Below are 15114 nucleotides of genomic sequence, written 5' to 3'. Positions count from 1 at the left end.
CAAAATACATATTAGGGAGAGAGAGATAATTAATCTGCCTACCTCTGTAATAGGGCCCCCTGTCTGATGTGCCCCGGGCCCCCTATAGCCTTAATCCGGCCCTGGGCACAACCCATGCTCAGGGAGCGAGCTGATTGACCACAGGAGCGGTAAGTGACCCAGCGGCAAGGGTAACAAACACGGGTTGTCACAGATACACTACAATATGTTTGCACGCCATGACCTGTACATTGCAGCCCAGCCCAGTCTATCTTTACCTCAGAATTGTACGCAGTGCCACATGTTCCTGTTGCTGCCCTCTGGCTGCTTTGTATGCTGCAAGTGCTTCTGGAAACTAAGGCAGTTACTACCTCCATCATCAGAGTCCAGTAGGTGATTGTTGGCCAAAACTAGGAGAAAAATAAACCTTATAAGCAACGCAGCTTTGCAGAGTTCACCAGGTCCTAGATGGGAACCAATATTAAATAACAAATGAGCTGGCTCTATAGGATGAGGCCAAAAATAAATGTGCCATGTTGGAGGTCCCTAGACTTATGAACTTGCACTGAACACCCAGCACTGCAATTTGGAAACCGCTCATATTCCTCTTGAGCTTCAGTTTGGGGCATATGTATTCATTATCAGGAATTGGTCACGATAATTAAAATAATTTCTTAATGCAGCTTTTCGCAGCAATAAGAACATACTTGCCGACAATCTGGCTGCTCCTTCCGGGAGGGAGCAGCCAGATCGGCAGAACAGGGGGCGTGACCGGCAAAAGGGGGCGGTCCAAACAAGCTGAGGTCAGTTTGCGGGCGTGACGGGGTGGGGTCACGCTATCACGTCATTTTAGCCCCGCCCCCGCTACACGATGCAGAAAAAAGGCATTGCGATGCAGGGGCGGGGCCAAAATGACGCCCCCCCGCTGCAGGGGTTTATCAGGTAATGGGGAGGGGGGTTCGGGGGATCGGCGGCAGGTGGGAGGCTTGCCTGCCTTTCCGGGGGGGCGGGAGCTGCACCCGTTTATCGGGAGGCTCCCGTCCGAATCGGGAGGGTAGGCAACCCTGAATAAGAATTTAAGGATCGTCTGAATTTAACATCAATCACATGCAAAGGACAAGGGCTCCGATAGGATGTGTAAGAAGTAAAGTGATCACTAATGCATACTTGCCTACACTCCCGGAAGGTGCGGCAGTCTCGCGATTTATGGGTAACCCCCCAAAATGACCACTCAAGCGACAGGGCCCCTATGCAAAGCGACACAACTAGAACACCTTGAACAAAAAAAACAAAGCTGCCCAATATTTGTGTGCGACATGAAAAGCAGCCGATATTTTCCCTGCATGCAAAAAATAAATAAATAAATGCATTTGCGCCCCCGTGCATTGCCACATGGTTTGTTCCGGGAGCATATTATTCTTTATAAAAAAAAAAAATTCTAACTGCACAAGCCCCAAAATGTATTAGATCCCTATTTTCTTAGTATTAATTGTGCTATCTATTCGATTTCCATGTATATGGCCTAGCAATAATTTCCAGAGCAATATATTTAAAAATATGATGGCCTCTCTGGTATGATAGTCATTCATATCTGAGGGTGATCTGTAATCAGTGTAAATTAATAGGCAATTAATGCTAATGACTCACATTCTCTTCCTCCAATGTCACAGCTAATCTACTCCTTGCAGAAACATTTAAAGATTATTCTTCGTGGTGGAAGTGTCAATTGAAGTTCAGTTTGCAAAGCTGCGATTTTCCCGTGGCGTTCCTGTGTGAAAATCACCAGCACCAAGGTCCTGTTAGTTTGCTTTCTGAATCATCTCTTTATTGCTCATGAAAGGACGGAGAGCAGTAGGCGCATGACACAAGTCAGTGGGAATTCTCTATCATGTATAGCTACAGTATGTGCCCCTAAGAGATAAAAAAAAAAGTTAGGATAAAGGATAAGGTTACGGAAATGCTGAGACACGCAGCAGGAGTTCTCAGCATGAGCAAAATGTATTTTTACAAATTCCTTTGAACCAGTTCTCGAATCCTATATAGAAAAAACAAAACAAATGTGCCGGCTCTAATGAACAATGGCCCTCATTCAGAGCCGTACGCTATTTGCGGTCGTTCGTTTAAAAACAAGGGGTGGCTATTCAAATGATCCGTACGCACATTGCAGTCTGTTCACACCTCTAAGTCTGAACGAACGAGCAAAACATACGCTCGTTTATTTGTTAAAAACGCCCCCTGGCCGCACGCATCCTACGTCATGTCCGCTATTTATTAGATTAATCGAGTACATCGACCAGCGTATGAACTGCTCGCTATTCTTGTGGTTGGTGTTTGCTACCACAAATTTGCGTGCAGTTCTGGCTATAAAATAACCCAGTGACGTGGTCAATGACGCTGCTGTTTTAAATATACACACCCATAAAACGCCCGCTTTGACCTTTAAGCACGCCTGCGTTCGGATCTCCACTCCCCATTTTCAAGCACCTTCCCCTGTTACCACCCACATACGCCTCATTCTGTCACTCAAAGTAGCAGGCACTCGCTATATAGCGAACAAACGATTTTCGGCCGCACTGACTGGTTCGCGCATGCGTACTAAAAAGCGTACGCATGCGCAGATGTGCAAACATCGCTCGGAACGAGCGTACTGCCGCTAACGAGCGGCTCTGAATGAGGGCCAATGGCCCTCATTCATCAGAGTCCCTGATGTTCGTGAATTTGCGCAGGCGTCTGACCCGTTCTGCGCATGTGCAGTACGGTTGCTGTGTATATGTACGCAGGGCGGCAGCAGACTGACAGTGATTGACAGTCTGCTGCCGTTTGTGGGCGGGGAAGGGGCGGCGAAACTGAGGCGTGTCGCCGCCATTGGGGGGGATCTCTGTCGGCTGACGAAGTATTCCTAGCTTCTTCCTCTCATCTGCAGTGGCCGGCTGCGTCATCTTAGCCGACCGATGTTCCGCAGATTATCCGATGCTGTGTTGTACAACGCAGCTCGGATAAGTAATGCAGCAGGAGGTGTGATGCCCCCTGCTGCACTACCATATCTGCACAGACGGAATTGCAAAGCTGCTTGCGAGCAGCTTTGCAATTCTGTCTGAAGCTTAATACGGCCCAATAAATGGAAGCCAACCATCAGGCTCCACCCTCATGTTACACGTAAAGGGCTCGATGTTTCAAGCATCGCATATTGTATGCGATACATCCCGCCACTCATTGCATGCATTGCGGCTTTTGTTAATTGCGATTATTTACACAAAGGACAGCTCTCCCGATAAGGTTTGCCCTTTGCGGTGTGAGGTTCTACTGTGCATGCGCGGCCTTCAGCCAGCAAATGTGGGAGCCACGGGGGACACTGGGAGGGATCCTGTCAGATCCCTCTTGGGGTAAAATGTGGTAGGAAGCCCATAGGCTTCTATATGCAACACCATTCTGAGCTTGATACATATGGGGAATGTGGTCAAACTTCCAAAGACAGCAGTTTTCGGAGGTTTGATCGCATTTTAGTGTTGGTTCAGTATATCCTACCCAAATTATTAGATAACAAAGAATTAATGATGACAGTATAGACTTAAATTCTTTACAGTTCTGCCAGTTCATCTGCGGAACTCCCTGGCCACACTGGCTAATTGCAACCTAATGGCTATATGCTGTGTTGTACCATTCACAGCATGTAACTAAGATCACCGATACCGAGATCCATCTTCCCCAGCAATAAACTATATATTTCTGAGATATTCCGCATCCAAGGTCCCGCCTTGTGCTATATTACCCAGACTTTGGGGGGTAGGGCAGACTCGCCTTCTTATCACCATGCTCAATACTGCAGGGTTGCCAAGCACCACTACTCTAAATGGAGAAGCTTCCTTCCACAATCACAGGACTAGATCAAGTCAGATGCCACCAAGTGGCATTAGGCGAGCGGTGAGTGCTACGTGGCTCATTTAGTGTAACATCTGGCAATCCTTCATCAGCACCAGGCTGCCATATTTATCCCAACAGCACAATTATAGCTCCTTTCAGGCAAGAAGAGAGCTGAGTAAATTATATCTGACAATTGAAGTTATAAAGACTAAAGCCAATGGCTCTACTGTTTATTGCACATTTGGAGCACTCACAATGTTCCAAACACATCTTGATTACCCAAAAGACTTATACCACCTGTTACCACCTGTATTCTCCTATACCACCTGTATTGTCATATACCACCTGTATTCTCCTATACCACCTGTATTCTCCTATACCACCTGTATTGTCATATACCACCTGTATTCTCCTATACCACCTGTATTGTCATATACCACCTGTATTCTCCTATACCACCTGTATGCTCTTACAAAATCCCTATTTAATACATAATTGTATGAAGGGTATCACCATACCAAGAAGTCTTTGGATCACTGATTTATATCAATAACCACAGTTGAGCATAATAGACTAAAACACCATACAGCAGGTAGAATTGATAGGCAGTTATCATTATAAATGATCATTAGGTCGACACTACATACAGTATGTTGGAGCCGTGTTGCCAACAACAGCTTTACTTTGCTACTTAAAATTATTTACCAGTGTTGCTAGTATAACTTTTTACAGCATGTTTAAAGTTATATTAGCGTCACCCAATAAATGTAACTTGCTGCTTGTTTCTTGTTTTTGATATACTGGTGCCAGCAAGGGAGCTCCGACATAAGCAGTGTTGACCTAATACATCTATTATAAAAAACGAATGTATGTCCCTTCTGTATATGGCTCCAACTTTACCATAAAGCATTCACCAATCGGGTGCAGAGAGGTGGGGAGCGGGTACTAATTACCTGGGCCCAGGCTTGCTGGAGGGTCCTGGCGGGGGCCCGGGTCTGACGCCGTCGCCGCCCTCCCTCCTGCCTGTAAGTGGGAGACTGCTCACCAATTCTGGTCTCCTCTTCCTGTGCGAGGGAGCCATCACACTGATTTCACCCCCGGCCCTGGATTTGCACCGGGCTGAGGGGCTCACAGCGCTCCCCTCCCTGGTGCGCAGTGCTGCTTTGCGGCACAGCAAAATGTTTTTCTTTTTTTTTCTAAGGGGGTCTGGCCACCCCACCCTGCGATTAGGTCACCTCCCCTTCCCCTGGGCCCGGCCCTCTACAGCCCTGTCACCAAGCCCAGAGAAAATCTACAATATCTCTTGAAATTAAGAATAAAGGGACTACTTTTTGTTTCTATTATTAGCATCATACTTTATTTTTAAGGTGCCACAGCACTAGGCAGGGTATATACACAGTGACAGTAAAACATGACATAACAATGGTATAGGAATTCTAAGATGACATACAGGTATCTATGGAACAACACAGAGAAGCTTGTGTCCCTGCGGGTGTATTTTAATACATCCGGAACGATGATTAATTTCTTATTACTGCGAGTAGTGGCAATAAGAAGTTATAATTATCGGGTCTAGGACCCAATAATGAATAAATATGCCCCTATACATTTGGAGGCAAGTGGAGGTGAGCCAATGGTAGGAAAGGTCAGTTCAGCACCCAATGAGCCTGTACCCAATAAACGGCGAGCACATAGGGCGGAATTCAATTGATTTCGCGGCCCGCATCTCCCATCTAAAGTGACAGGAGATCGCGGGCCGCTATTCAATTGTGCCAGCTTTTCACGCTGATCGCGCCCATAGAGGTCAGGTTTAGCCGCGTAAAGCAGCTAAACCCGACCAAAGTGCTGGGCGCGATCGTGAAAAGTGATGTTTGGGCGCCCAAACATGTCACTTTTCGCACATTTCAGCTCTCATCCCCCAGGGGCTGCGAGCTGAAATTTAGCGCTTGGCAGCTGATCGCGCCCGACAGGAGCAAGAATAGAATTGCTCCGTCGGGCGCGATAGGGGCTGGAAAGAATTGAATTCTGCCCATAGAGTCAGAGTCACTGAAAGGAACTAGGAGACATGGGACTAGGAGCACTGGAAGCAAAGGATGAACGTAAGGAAGGAGGGCCCTGCCTATTTACATGCTAAGAGGACGGATGTACAGTTGCTGAAAGTTGGAAAAAGAGCAAGCAAAAAAGAGCTAATGCTGTAATTTTGGAAAACATCCTTCAGATGTAGGTTCTGTACTAACAAGTTCACCTCATAGCCAAATGAAAACTGACTCTGAAGAGGATGAATATACATTGGTTTCTATAGAGATTTTCTGGCTTTGATCAAGGAAAATGAAACAAGGGCTTACATACATTATTAATGTAAAGAAGATATTCAAATGGAGATGTCAGTTATGGATGAAAGAATTGACCAAAGAAAGGAGTCTCGAGGAAGTAGAACCAGATATCTCACAGATTTCACCCTTCATGGAGAACAGGAAGATCTTGACAATCGGGCTAGAAGAAATACTGTGCTGTAGTTTATGTATAAAGGGATCTCTGGGGAAATAGAAAATTCTCAAGGTGGAATGCGTTGTAGCATCAAAGATACCTGAGGCAGTGGCGTAAGCTCATCCCAGACACTCGGAGGCAAGTTAGAATTTGGTGCCCCCCCAAGTGAAAATAAACATGGTGCATGTCTGTCTGTCTGTCTAATCTATCTGTCTATCTATACGCACAAAAACACTAATATAGAATATGTGAATTTCTTTCTATTAGACCTATTTACTAAAGTAAAATTGCAGGATATCCCCCCAAAACACCCTTTTTTGGGATATACACAGCTATGCGTTAGTCACAGATAAGATAGTAACCTGTATAGTGCAATTAGCCTGAGGCTCAGAGTGACGAAAGCCACCTGATGTGGGGTGAGGAGACCTCCTGATGCCCCAGATCGAAGAGGAAAACCACCTGATGTGGGGGCTTTGAGGAATGAGTTTGAGTCAAGACACTGTAAGACTGCTACTGTGATGGAACTACAAATCACAAAATGCCCTGTCTACTGCCAACTGCATTATATGCCGGGAAGTTGCTCCACCAAAGATCTAGCCCCAGACTCAGTCGCTGGTGTCCCAGGCCCCCGCCTCCCATGTCTTCTCACCCGCAGCTCCGTCTAGTACATCCTTGTTGTCATCCAGCTCGTGGAAGATCTGCAGCCGCCCTTATGCTAGGGCCCACAGTACAGGTCCATGGCTAGAGCTTCCACCAGGAAGGAGTGAGATGGGGAGTTGTGGGTGAGGGGGGGCGTCAGAGTCTTACTGGCATGAGAAGCTGCTGAAGAGCAGCGACATTAATAAGCAGGGACAGGCTATAGATAGACAGAAGCGGCATCTGATGGTCTGACACGGAGCCTTCCACTAGTATATGGATATGATGGCTTCTCAGGTGTGGGGAAGAGGTGCCATGTATTGGGCGACCGGCAAAGTACATTAAGGGTACATATTTACAGCCCTAAGTGGGGTGAATATACAGTCAGGTCCATAAATATTGGGACATTGACAGAATTTTCATATTTTGGCCTCTTCACCACCACAATGGCTTTGAAATGAAACAAACAAGATGTGCTTTAACTGCAGAATTTCAGATTTAATTTTAGGGTAATTACATCCAAATCAGGTGAACGGTGTAGGAATTACAACGGTTTCTATATGTGCCTCCCACTTTTTAAGGGGCCAAAAGTAATGGGACAAACTAAACAATCCTAAATCTAACTTTCACTTTTTAATACTTTGTTGCAAAACCTTTGCAGGCAATCACAGCCTGAAGTCTGGAACGCATAGACATCACCAGACGCTGGGTTTCATCCCTGGTGATGCTCTGCCAGGCCTCTACTGCAAATGTCTTCAGTTCCTGCTTGTTCTTGGGGCATTTTCCCTTCACTTTTGTCTTCATCAAGTGAAATGCATGCTCAATCGGATTCAGGTCAGGGGATTGACTTGGCATTGCATAACATTCCACTTTTTAGCCTTAAAAAACTCTTTAGTTGCTTTTGCAGTATGCTTCGGGTCATTGTCCATCTGCACTGTGAAGCGCCTTCAAATGAGTTCTGAAGCATTTGACTGAATATGAGCATATAATATTGCCCGAAACACTTCAGAATTCATTCTGCTGCTTTTGTTAGCAGTCACATCATCAATAAATACAAGGGAACCAGTTCCATTGGCAGCCATACATGCCCACGCCATGACACTACTACCACCATGCTTCACTGATGAGGTGGTATGTTTTGGATCATGAGCAGTTCCTTTCCTTCTCCATACTCTTCTCTTCCCATCACTCTGGTACAAGTTGATCTTTGTCTCATCTGTCCATAGGATGTTGTTCCAGAACTGTAATGGCTTTTTTAGATGTTGTTTGGCAAACTGTAATCTGGTCTTCCTGTTTTTGTGGCTCACCAATGGTTTACATCTTGTGGTGAGCCCTCTATATTCACTCTTGTGAAGACTTCTTTTGATTGTTGACTTTGACACATATACACCTACCTCCTGGAGAGTGTTCTTGATTTGGCCAACTGTTGTGAAGGGGTTTTTCTTCACCAGGGAAATAATTCTTCTGTCATCCACCACAGTTGTTTTCCGTGGTCTTCCGGGTCTTTTGGTGTTGCTGAGCTCTCCGATGCGTTCTTTCTTTTTAAGAATGTTCCAAACAGTTGATTTGGCCACACTTAATGTTTTTGCTATCTCTCTGATGGTTGTTTTGATTTTTCAGCCTAATGATGGCTTGCTTCACTGATAGTGACAGCTCTTTGGATCTCATATTGAGAGTCGACAGCAACTGATTCCAAATGCAAATGTCACACCTAGAATCAACTCCAGACCTTTTACCTGCTTAATTGATAATGAAATAACGAGGGAATAGCCCACACCTGTCCATAAAATAGCTTTTGAGTTGATAGTCCCATTACTTTTGGCCCCTTAAAAAGTGGGAGGCACATATAGAAACCGTTGTAATTCCTACACCGTTGACCTGATTTGGATGTAATTACCCTCAAATTAAATCTGAAAGTCTGCAGGTAAAGCACATCTTGTTTGTTTCATTTCAAAGCCATTGTGGTGGTGAATAGAGGCCAAAATATGAAAATTCTGTCAATGTCCCAATATTTATGGACCTGACTGTATTGTGAGCAATGGAGGAGGTACCCCTTCAGTGCTGGCACCCAGCGGCAGGTGCCTCCATTGTCTCCCATAGTTCTGCCCCTGACCTGAGGACTATTTGCTACTTGGGAGAGCCCAGAGAATCTTGAAAACTTGGTGACAAGAAATGTAATTCTGTAGTTACATAATTGTACAGTCAAAAAAGCTAATCTCCCCGGGAGCTGGTGTATGAGAAAGCAAAGGTTCAAATTCCCCGGCATCTCTCTGGTCATAGTAGCCAAAAGAAGAGACTTTGGGCCCCATTCTGAGTGGTACACACTGCTAATGTCAGACACAGTGCAGCAATTTTTTGCTACTGTGCAAGCATCTAGGTTGCCAAGCGCATGTGTCCCGATTGTGTCTGTACAGAGTCACAATTGTGATTTCATATGCATGCATGCAGAAGTGTATTTAAATGTAGTGAGCATTCCTGGGTGGTGGCAGGGAAGGTGTCTTAGCACACGCATGAAGATGATCTGTGTTATGGGATCGCTGTGGGCGTGTCGGTGGAAGTGGTTGCGTATCCAAGTTTCAACAGTGCGACCGATGGTGACATGCCAATCGGTATTACTGCCTGTGTGGCCGCTGAAAGCGAGCATCTCCAGTCTTTCCACATTCATACACACGGACGTACCTCGGGAAGGACTTTGTAGCGACATGTGCAGTGGCGTCCCTCCCCGCGGTAACACCCAGTGCGGGGCGGCTTGTAGTGCGTGCAGCTAAAGGGGTGTGGCATCAGGGGGTCCTGGAGGTACGGACTACCCCCGGGGGCAACTCTGCGTGGAGTGCCGGCTTCCTCACCGTGTCAGGAGCAGAATGCTGCACGTAATGCTACAGTGCAGCACCCATCACTGAGGAGGTGCCGGCACTTTGGTGTCACTCCTCGGAGGGGCACGCCCTGCACCCCTCTTGTGACTCCACTGGACATATGCATAAAGTCACCGACGGGCAACCACCAATAGATGCCTCCACTTCTGGGTGGAAAACACCAGCCACAAATGGAGGTTTCCTGGCTTCAGGATAAAAGTTTACGACCAACACAACAGAGAAACCTGAGAATCTACTGCACAGACATGGCCTGAAATGATGGGAAGCAATTATCTTTTACCCTCCCTATCGTATGCGACAAAGAATTCATGCATAGATAATATCGTAAAATATAAATACAGAATTACTCCTGTTGACACAACTTTCTACCTCAAAGCCACAAAGATCACCAAGGCAATGCCACCATCTCCTGAGCTCCTAGAACATCCTCAGGACCAGTCACATGACCCGCTTGCATTTAGTCAGAACTTTATTTCTTGATGCCTGCTTATCTGCGGACCATCACATGGATTTCTATGTAGCTTTAATGGTTTTATTATATAGTATGCACTCATCTTTTTTTTTAGGACCCCAGGATTATTGTATTCACATAAAACTTAATAATTATGAGTATTTTTGTCTTATTGTGCTGCAGCCAACTTCGAAACCTATGGGGCCTGCTTTTGCAAATGAAAGCAGAGGGACCGCAGGAGATATTGCCATAGGGCCAGATTAATCATTATCACAAAGGAAAGTGTGAGACAAGGCCGGCTCGAGGCACGTTCCACTAGTGCGGTCGAACAGGGGCGCCACCACATAGAGGGTGCACCCCACCCAATTATTCCCGAATTTCAGCAGGACAGTCCCGTTTTTCAGGCACTGCCCTGCTGTTCCACTCATGGGGCGAAGTGTCCCGCGGGCGGTCGGGAGGTTGGGCACCTCCACCGCTGCAGCTGTGCGGTGTCGGCCCCGGACAAGAGGAGAGGATGCTGCGCCCGGCATCCATTCAGTGCAGGAAGAGGGCCAGGGGCAGCCCAGCTACTGACTAAGTGCTGGGCTTGCCCACAGCCTGACTTTAACTGGAAGCGTGCCATACTATGGTGATTAGGCCACACCCTAATTTTCAGCCCGTGCGCAGGTAACGGGCGCTTAAGTCCCGTTCTGAACAGGGCGTGGCTCCCCCTGGAGACAGCCCTGGTGTGAGACAATGGTGTGAGACAATGGTGCCCCAAGTCGACCCAGGGCTGGCTTAAGGCTCGTTCCATGCGTGCGGCCGCACAAAGGCCCCAGGGTCCGGCTACAGAAGAATCCACCCACTGGCGTTATTAGTGTAAGCTGAGCGGGAGAGAGCGAGGAGGGAAGGTGCGGTGGGGAGCACAGGACGGCGCTGGGTGCTGGGTAACCTAGAACCGACCCTGGCGGGACCCCATTTTATTGAGAGGTACCCCAGGAGATAGGTTAGTGAAAGATATGGGGTCAAGACTCACTAATTCATCAGAAGAAGAAAATGTTTCCCTTACAAGGGACAAAAACAAGAGAACATATTGGTAAATTTCCTTGAAATGGGATTAGTATGAGTGGCTGTATTTTGTTGGATGCATCCGTCTGTGTGGCATTTTACTGTATTAATATGTTGGAAAATGCCTGTGATATGTGATATGAAAATAAGCAACTACAGTAAGAGGAAAAAAAAAGTGCAAGTATGTGTTCAATAATTCAGGAGCAATTACAATGTCTCTGTGGAGCTGTAGATAACTGCTTTGCACAAAATTCAGTCTGATCATTATTGTTTTTAGAAGGTGATGGCCCTTGAAGAACTACAAGAGCAAACACACCACTGACTGCAAGTGACTGCCAGCATGGAACAACAAGTACATGTGTGCCCTGGCTACCAAAGTTCGCTGGAACATGTAGTTCCACAAACCTAAAAGTAAATAAAGAAATGCTTTATCCTTTGTTGGAAAAGAAAATCACTTTTTCATTTTATTACCTGCTAAATGCATAGTGTATCTTTCTCCTATCCTGTAGTAATCCAATAATGATTCCAATGCGATGGTCCCCTGATAAGAAAGCCTGCTGCTAGCGGAGCCATGAGAAAGTTATGGATATGGATTCAGTTTCCCAGCACTTTTATGTAATGGTCACATATGGGGTGACACGACATCTATATAATAAACGAGAAAGTTTGTGTGTGTGTGTGTGTCCGTCTGTCTGTTTGTCCTTTATGCACGGCCAGAGTTTTGTACCTAGCTCCACCAAATTTGGCATGGTGGTGTAATTTGACCAGGATTAGGTTGTCGGCTAGGTTTGAAGTTTGTCAGGTCCATGGAGGTCTACATGGTGCCCACCAAGTAGGCCGTGGATTCTCTGATTTGAAATTTTGTTTTAAGCAAGTTCGTTCAGGATGTCTTCCAGTGCCTAAACCTGCACTGATCTGAAGGCAAATGGTGTACCAGTGGGGGGGCAGGCAGAGCTCCAACAGAAGAACAGTGAGTCAGAGGATCAACTGTCACACTGCACATGCACAGACAGTTACTAATTTCCTCCAAGCACATTTTCATATGCAATGGTCTGCAATGTAAAAAATGAAGGCTGCAGATGTACTTCAAGGTCCATTCTTCAACCTGGGCAATGCCGGGTATCCCAGCTAATAACTCATAAAAGTGTGGATCTAGCCAGCATGGGTGGGCTGGGCCGGGGGGCAGGGTGTAATCTGTCCCTCGTGCTGGTACAGTTTAAGTGGTCCAGGGATGCCTGGCTGCAGGGGAGACAAGCAAAGGTTGCTCCTACTCCTTGGCTGCTCTTTGGTTTAACCCACTGGCTGCATTCCAGGAGATCTAGCTGAGCAGCAGGGACTAACAGAATATAGCTGCCCCTATAGCAGGCTACAAAGAGAGGGTTGCTGTTGACCAATGGAGAGCCAAGTTTCCTTTCCCAGGATTCCAAGGGGCTGAAGATAAAAGGGTGCAGGACTTATCAGGGGAGTCTGTCAAGACTTCTGCTGCCCGTGCCATCTTCAGCCTGACCACTGCTGCTACTGCCTTACTGCTGGGTCCACTCTCACCAGCTGGTGCACACAGTAGACGTTGGACCTGACTACCAGCAGTTTCTGCTGCCACCAGCTCTGAGCAGCCTATGAGGAGTAAAGAGGCACACTGGCAGCAGGTAAGATACAGCACTGGGCTCGCCATAGTACTATGCAACATTGGCCACACCATAGTACTATGCAACATTAGCCATACCATAGTACTGTGCAGCAATGGGCATACCACCATACTCCAGTTTCGGTGACCACTGACTGGTGAACTGTGACCAGCATTGTACTCAGTTACAGGTATGAGGCATGCCCTTTAGACTGTTATCTACGCTAATTTCCCAAATATCACAAACTTATGGGGCCCATACATCTGTGATGTATTGCCCCAATTCCCCATTCTGCTGGGGTCAGGGTTTCGGGGAAATCCAACATGTTGAAAATTCTCAATTCACCGATCCCTACTAGAAATGATCGGGATCGTCAAATCGGGAATTTTTAACATGCAGTTTTCCCCCAATCCAATGCCGGATCGCAGATCATCGTTGTCTGTGGATTGGTGTTTTTGATCGGTGGATCGGAGGTGGCAGAACAGGGATCGGGCTACAGCTGTTTGGTCCATATTACTGTGGTTCTGCCTTTGTGCTTTGCGAGTAATGTTCATGCTAGTAACCAGCAGCAGAAAATGTGGACAGAATGATAATTATGTAACAGGTAGGTGCAGGCAGCCCGGGCTTTCTGAGACCATGGATAATATATGACGGGCAGTATGTGGTGCTGTGAGGTAGACAATGAAGGGCCTGTGGGGTGGTTACTGTATATTGCTTCCTATATTTTATATCAGTCACTAGAATAGTCTCTGTTGTCAGACAGGGCTGGCAGATAATGTATTTGTTTATAGTTCTTAGGCATAATGATTTTTCATATATTTCATTACACGTTTAAAGTTAAACTGCATCCCCATTGGATAAACTACACCTGCAGGTTTTGGTCACATCCAATTTGCTGTTTCCATACACTGGTACAAAAGACGGGGCCAATGATTGCATTTGCTCTCCAGGCTAAAAGTTGCCAGCCAGCCCCTGCAAGCCAAGATTAAGATGAACGGGCTGTGGCCTGTAGTGAGGGTATAGTAATCAGTCAGAAGGTAAAAACCCATGTCTATTTTTATTATAACATTGATGTGCTGCAGCTGACTGAGATTAGCCTAGATATATGTTGCTTAGGAATATCTTTGACTATAGGTACTCTAATAAAGAATGTTACCTTATGCTATTCACCTACCCATACAGATAGCCACAAAGGTGCGAAGTCTAGGTGTGGTCAGCCAGGTCGGCACTGCGGGGGGCATGTTGCGGGCAAGTGGGCTGCACGATGGTGTCATTGTGACCCTGTTCCCTGCTATGCAATGCCATTATTATGGGCTTTGTGAATTGGGGACAGGGGCCACAATGTCACTCGGGAAGAGGGTGGAGGGTGGCCGTGAATGAACAGCGGCGGCGCTCTCTGGGAGACATGCCCACATGATCTGGGAGACATGATCCTGGTAGAGTAGGCATGTATGCATTTGAGGCTTTGGGAAATTCATATTGCTTACTCTACTCGAATGTTCAAACTTCCATGAGTCCTCCCGGCTCCCGAGAGACTAGACTAAGCCAGTAAAGTAGACGGACTGGGAGCTTAATGGCACAATTTCTGGTAACTCGCATCATCCTGCTCCAACCCTCGATGCCCAATGCGAAAATCATGGCATTGAGCAGTGAGGACTGGCCTTTGATGATGCAATGCCACACCTCCCATCTGCACCAAAGAGAGTAAAATACAGATATGTAGTGGGGAGTTACAGAGTTGTTCAATTTAAAGAAGCTGCAGGATTGGAGATTAGGGATATTGGGCCTGATTCAGACCCACTCGCGATCGGCTGTCCGCTCGCAAGTGGGTCGATGTTCTGGACTGAGCATGCGCACGACGGAGGGAGCTCCGTCGTGCGCATGCGCCAGACGCGACGAGCGAAGGAAAGTCCTTCGCTCGTTGTGTCTGATCAAAGGGGGCGTGCTGTCGATGTTGATTGACAGCACGCCCCCTTTGGTGGGCGTGCCTCCCTGACGGGGGCGTTCCCACGGGAACGCCTCCCGTCAGAAGCCGGCCCACTGACATCACTAGTGATGTCAGTGGGAGTGATTTTGGCTCTGATAGAGCCAAAATCACTCCGGAGCTTGCGGTTGAAAACCTCAACCGCAGGCTCCGGCACGCAGATTCGATGGT

General features: G+C 46.9%; 1 long non-coding RNA gene across 1 annotated transcript in view; it reads left to right on the top strand.

Annotated features, from left to right (window-relative positions):
• LOC148510611 (uncharacterized) overlaps positions 1-11910 on the top strand; it is a 122649-nt gene extending 110739 nt beyond the window's left edge. The window contains exons 2-3 of the long non-coding RNA XR_015869375.1: positions 11612-11745; positions 11844-11910. This is a non-coding gene — a long non-coding RNA (uncharacterized LOC148510611). The remainder of the gene's footprint in view (positions 1-11611; positions 11746-11843) is intronic.
• The last annotated feature ends 3204 nt before the right edge of the window (positions 11911-15114 follow it).

Source organism: Taudactylus pleione, unplaced genomic scaffold (genome assembly GCF_031769625.1).
Source record: "Taudactylus pleione unplaced genomic scaffold, aTauple2 ptg000314l, whole genome shotgun sequence".
NCBI lineage: Eukaryota > Metazoa > Chordata > Amphibia > Anura > Myobatrachidae > Taudactylus > Taudactylus pleione.
Note: the sequence above shows the minus strand (reverse complement) of the source record. Positions and strands in the feature narration are given on the sequence as shown.